Source organism: Alosa sapidissima, chromosome 1 (genome assembly GCF_018492685.1).
Source record: "Alosa sapidissima isolate fAloSap1 chromosome 1, fAloSap1.pri, whole genome shotgun sequence".
Classification (NCBI taxonomy): domain Eukaryota; kingdom Metazoa; phylum Chordata; class Actinopteri; order Clupeiformes; family Clupeidae; genus Alosa; species Alosa sapidissima.
Window position 1 is genome coordinate 15693248 of NC_055957.1, and position 6352 is coordinate 15699599.

General features: G+C 42.3%; 1 long non-coding RNA gene across 1 annotated transcript; it reads left to right on the forward strand.

Moving 5' to 3' along the window:
- Positions 1–4302: 4302 nt before the first annotated feature.
- On the forward strand, positions 4303–5619 carry LOC121709136. Its single transcript, XR_006031846.1, has 4 exons — positions 4303–4503; positions 4575–4643; positions 4725–4786; positions 4871–5619. It is a non-coding gene; the product is annotated as an uncharacterized LOC121709136 (long non-coding RNA).
- Positions 5620–6352: the final 733 nt, after the last annotated feature.

Genomic DNA, 6352 nt, shown 5'->3' on the forward strand with positions numbered 1-6352 from the left:
TTTATGATTAAGTTCAGTTTCACTTGCGCAGACGCATTGAATGAGCGCTCACGTTACTACCCCCCAATTGTAGGCTATGCATCTTTATTTAATCACACACAATTAAGGAATATTTCCTAATCTGGAAAATGTTACGTTTTTTCCGGCCACCGGTTCATTAATAGTCTACCATTCATTTGTGCCGCAAATGATCAGACGTGTGACAGAAGCATGGGCATAGCCTGTAACTTCGCTGATCCGCGGATAGCAATCTCATCGGAGAGGAGGCCCTAACGCTGCAGATAACAGACAGAGACAGGCACAGCACACAGTTGCATGTACAGTGTAGCCATGGGTCTGGTGAATATAGCCTACCGAATGCAGATGGCTACAAGCTCACGCTTTGCCTGGTATAGACTAGAAGCTTATGTTTCTAAGAATGCCCGTAGCGCTCCAGAATCTTTGGTAGCAACCCCCCGGTAAAACAAACGTGTTTGTCAGAGAGAGAGAAAAAAACTGATTATAAAATGTATCGTAAAAAGGAACGATGGTGTTGTAGAAATGTAGCGGAGTAAAAGTACAGATAATTGCTGTAAAATGTAACGAAGTAAAAGTCAAAAGTATGCACTATAAATTTTACTTAAGTAAAGTACAAATACGTGGGAAATTTACTTAAGTACAGTAACGAAGTATTTGTACTTCGTTACATTCCACCACTGATTTAGTGACTACACTGCATGCACACAAACACACAAAGATACATGCACACACATGCAGGCACACACACAAACACACACGCAGGCGCACACACACATTAACACACACAAGCACAGACGCAAACACACACAAAAGCACAGACAGACACACACACACAGGTATGCACACATACGCATAAACACACATATAAAACACAAACAAACACAGTAGACATGTAGGCATACACACACATAAACATGTACACGCACGCATGCACACAAACAAACACACACATGCAGGCACACGCACAGAGTTCCTTTGAGAGAATGAGAAAAGCGTAAAGGACAAACATCAGTGCATTACTCCACCAATCAGGCCTTTATGGTAGAGTGGACAGATGAAAGCCATTTTTTGCCGGAAACGCACTTGAACGAGACTCAGACCATGAGAAGTAAAATAATCTGGTCTGATGAAACGAAGACTGAACTATTTGGCCACAATTCCCAACGGTGTGTGTGAAAGAAACCAGGCACTGAGCTGCACTGATGTTTGCCGTCCTTTGCACTTCTCTCATCCTCTTAAAGGAACTTGGATCTCATTCTTAGTGACCATTGGGTCCTTGGTTACCTGTCTGACCAAGGCCCTTCGTCTCAGATTACTCAGTTTGTCTGAGTGGCCAGATCTAGGAAGGGTGTTGGTTGTTCCAAACTTTTCCATTTGAGAATGATGGAAGCGACTGTACTCTTGGGCACATTCAATGCAGCAGAAATGTTCTTGTATCCTTCCCCAGATCTGTGTCCTCACAAATCTGTCTCTCAGGTCTACGGACAATTCTTTCGATTTCGTGGCTTGGTTTTCACTCTGACATATACCATCAACTGTGAGACCTTATATAAAGTGTTGTGTGGCTGTCCTAATAATGTCCATTGAATTAATTTAGACACAAGTGGACTCCAATCAAGTTGTAGAAGCATCTCAAGGACCATTGATAGAAGTAGGATGCACCAGAACAAAGGGTCTGAATACTTATGTAAATGGAATATTTGTGTTTTATTTTTTTATAAATTTACAAAACACTCCAAACACCTGTTGGAGTATTGTGTAGATTGATGTGAAAAAAAAAATGAATTGAATCCATTTTAAGATGAGTCTGAAACATAACAAAATGTGGAAAAAGTGAAGCGCTGTGAATACTTTCTGTATGCACTGTATTTTTGGGGAGAGAATGTGCAAGACTGAGTGGCGGTCATATCTAGTTTATTAAGGTACGGTTTGCGGCCCTTGGGTAACAATGTCAGTGCATACCTCGACAGCTCAACATGCCGCTTTATTAACTGCGCCATTTCTCTGACCCCATGCTGCGTACACACCCAACCTAGGCTCTGGATGATAAAACATTGAAGGGGTCTATTGTAGAGTCCTTATTTCGGAAATCAGAACAGGCTGTCAGTGGCGGATTTAGCAAATTTGGGGCCCAAGGCGAAGGTATGTATGAGCGCCGTGATGGCCGTGATGCCCCTTTGAAAATCAGAGGTTTACAGGCCACGGTGGCGTTGGTGCCCCCTTCTTTCAATATTCTGCTTTGCGTCCTACTAATAGCGATTTTTATTTAGCCTGTGGTCTGTCAAAAAAATCGTAGCATTCACAGCGAAAATTAATTTAGTCTTTTACGCAGTGGAGAACGTGACAGCGCAAGAAAGAAAGTGCGTCACAATTCTTCTCAGTTGAACTACTTGCGAAGTAGCCTACTCATCATCACACAGACATCACAAGTATCACATGAAATAGCTTTTTCTCAGCTTTTAAATGATGTTAGCCGATAATTGCTGTGTTGAACGGTTCGCGAGAAAAGTAAATAATATAATTCAATATAATCATACATTGTACTGAAGGTTTTGCGTCCATGATCTCCCTACCCATTCATCTCTTATACTTCACGAACCCTTCTTTAACACATGACAAACCATATATCAGAATAAACAGAAGACCGATTACCGAACACAAAGGTGTAAAGCAGTTGTACAGTTAACCCAGAGTAATCCAGTTTTGAATTTGCAGTAAATTTCGACATGCATGGATGTCTCCAAATTTGGGCTTTAAGTTTTACAATGTGTTTAAATTGTTCCACATGATTTCATAACGGGCCGAATACAAAATAAATGTTCGCTTAGATATTGGTATATCAGAGGGCAGCTGACTAAGAGTTTGTGCCTTAATGATCACAAAATGCTAAGCATGCATCTAGGCTATTTGAGTTTCTTAAAGCTGAGCTGTGCTTAAATTGTTCAATACATGATTCCATAGCAGGCCAAATATAAAATAAATGTTATATATAGCCAGATATCTGTAATTATTAGATGATCAGATGATTTACAGTTCTATGTAATATGTCATGTTTCATGTTTTTGTAATGTTTCATGCAGTGATGCAGGTCTACTGCAGTGAATAGGCTAAATACAACTTTGATCATTTTTATATGCTACTACTGTATAGTTAACTTTGGCCTTGGTGCCCTGACATGTGGCCTTTGTGCCCCCCACCAAATATGCCCAACTGAAGGCCAAGTGGCCTTGCCCCCAGAATGGTGAAATTCCAAGCCTGCTTACGAGTTATGCCGTAGCTGGATAGCCTAAGACATGCTGTAAAACTCTTTAGATACGGATTTTTCCAAACGTCAATGGGACAAATGAATGGGAATCTTACATCCGGCACCTAACCGCATTTTGGCTGTGGGCGGGACTGTGCAGCTCTATACCACATAGGGAGGGAAAGTGAAAACCAGCGCCCCAAGTGGTTGCGTTCCTATCGAAGAGCAGCTCCAATGTTAAGTCCCATAGACCTATTTTTAAAAAAATATTGTGAAGCCAAATCAGCGATGTTATCCACCAAAATTTTTTTTCAGTGTCCATACAGTAATAATCTTCTAACTGTGAAAATGTCAGACACTATTTTGCCTTACTTAAAAAAATCGAAATTGCTCCTTTTGTTTCATAAACGAACTACAAAAGAAGTCACGTGACTTTACCCTTCGACGTTACTCATGGTAGCATGGTTTGTTTATTAGCCTGGTTAGCATTGACACTTAACACTTACTGTCAGCTCTTCATGTCAGTAGAAGCACAACACCAGTTATCCAGACATAAAGGTTATCACCACGCGGTTTACATCACGTTACGTTATTACAAAAATATGTTAAGCCAGTTAAGCAAATTGCCGTATTGATCAGTTAAAGATTAAGCGCCCAAACCTGTGACGTCACATGCAACTGTAGTCCATTATCACCATGTTACGACAAAAACTCAAAACAATTCAACTGATCCTAAAAATAAGGTATGACCACTTGAAGCAATAGAGGTGACCCCAGTGCCTAACATATGGAAGGCATTAAATTAAGATCCCAATGTTTCTAAAAAAAAAAAATCCCATCCACTCCGCTAAACTCTAGGAACGCAACCACTAGATAGCGATGAGATTACTTCTATAAGCCAGTCGTAACTTTTATAATTGTGGGGCAACGCGATGTAGGCCTAATTCACTAACAAAACTGGCATGAGAGGGGATATTTTCTGACGTTTCAACAACGAAACAGAGTTTGCCATCGTTGTGTAGCCAGTTCACCTTGTTTCTGTCTTTTCCCCATGTCTCCCTGTTTTCCCTACATGTCCCACACTGGCCTGCTCCCGCTAACTAAGGGGGCGTGGTGATTAGTTACACACCGGAGTTCGTTCGCACTGATTACTGGCCGGACAGTATAAAACCACCCAGGTACGAAGAAGCGTTGTAAGCTCTGCCTGTTTAACCCCCTAGCGTGTCGGATTTAGTCATCAGGTATGTTGCAATACTCCCGTTTGCTGCCAGACTAATAACATGGTTTAATCAATGTTTGTCTTCACCTGTAGCTTCGTGGTCACCGGCTAGTCTGCTCCTGCTGCCCGTGTGTTAGACACCATCCCTTATTCATTCTACAGGTATGCACCTATGTTTGTCTTAAATCTCTCGTAGTTTATTTTCTGTTTTGAGTCGTAACACTTTCTCTTGTATGCCTGTAGCTGAACGTGGGTGAGTGCTCCCCATACGGCGCTTTGTGCACTAATCGTAGTTACGAACATAGGTATGTACGATGCTTGCTTTGATGGGTAACTTTTTAGGCGGCAGTAGAAGGCTTTATGTTCAATGTCTTTTCTGTCCTGTCCAGGTAGCGCGGCCTTTTCCATCTACGCGGGGTGCATAGCGTGGGTCGTGCTGCTGTCTTGTCTGTAGTTATTTTATTTTGGTGTAGCCTAATTGTGTGCGGTTTTTCAAGTACGTTCTGTGTTTTTCTTTTTGTGGGCATTAATTTAGTGTCTACGTCTGCCTGTGTTTGGGTTTATTTGGCGTTTATGTCAGCCTGCATGTTGCTTGCCGCATTAGTAGAGAGGAACGGGGCATAAGTGGCATATGCTTCATCCTGGTAACTGCTTAGGTTCTGTCTGGTGCTGGCTGTCATTTGCGTGTGTTTGTATTTCTTTTGTCCTGGTGTGCCTGCATTATCTACCATAACGTCTGTATTGGCTGACTGTATTTTTGCCCCCCCCCCCCCCTCTCCCTTGTGGTGCTGTTTTATTTGTTTGTTTGGCAGATGTGGGGCCCTCTTTGAGGGAGGCTAGTCACCTGGTGGTGGGACCCTGTAGCTGCACATTTGTGGTGTCATTGTTGCTTGCGGTGGGCTGCTGTGTCACTGGTAAGTCACTTTCTTGCAGTGTGTATGCACGTGTGATGGCTGGAACTTAGAACACACCTCCAGTTAGTCTGTCTCCCTCAGGTAAGCCCCCATCTGCTGTATCTTTTTAGCTCCAGTGGAGCCTGGCCCCACTTTAGAAATCACCTGTTCATATTGTATCATAATAAAAGAACAATAATAAATATTTTTGTACTTTCATAACCTCTGACTCGTTTCAGGTATTATTGCAGGACACTCCTCCCCCCCCCCCCCCCCCTTTGGTTATTTAATAAACTTATGATTTGACTGGAATTCACGTTGTCTGCTTGGTGCTTTCGGACCTGTGTCAAACCTTCCTTAGCAAATTCTCTTAAAGAAGTCCCAGGGTACTAAGCCCAGGGTGGCGTAGTCGGGCTACTGGGAGTGGCTTATAGCCTCTCTCTTTCCCTCCTTACTGCTCTGGTCACAGTTGCAAGAAGTAAGCAAATTTGTCGCTAGTCGCTAGATGGCATTTTCTCTTGCTAGGGATGGCCAAAAGTCGCTAAATTGGCAAAACTTTCCCAGACGTCCTTTGTGTTTATCTTTCGCGCAACGCACGTTACAGACTAGTCCATTTCATTGTGGAAGTAGGGGGTGTATGTGTAGGGACATATACCATGAACTGGACATTTTAACTAGCCTACTACGTCAATGTTTTAACGTATTTCTTAAGAATATTATTACAATTTACCATACTTTTGAGGCGTTCATGATGACAAGGGGTTTTTATTTATTTATTTTTTTAGGTTGGTTGGGGGCCCCCCTACTAAGACTACTGGTAGGGGGCCCCAAGCAGCCGCCTACCTATGCCTCTATAGAGTGTCCCAGTGACTTCCGTTTTACTTCCGCTACAAGCCCAGAGGAAAGAAAATGTTAAAATGAGGGCTCCTCTCTTTCTCAATTGTTTCTCCTAGACAATAATGAGATCACAGTGATATA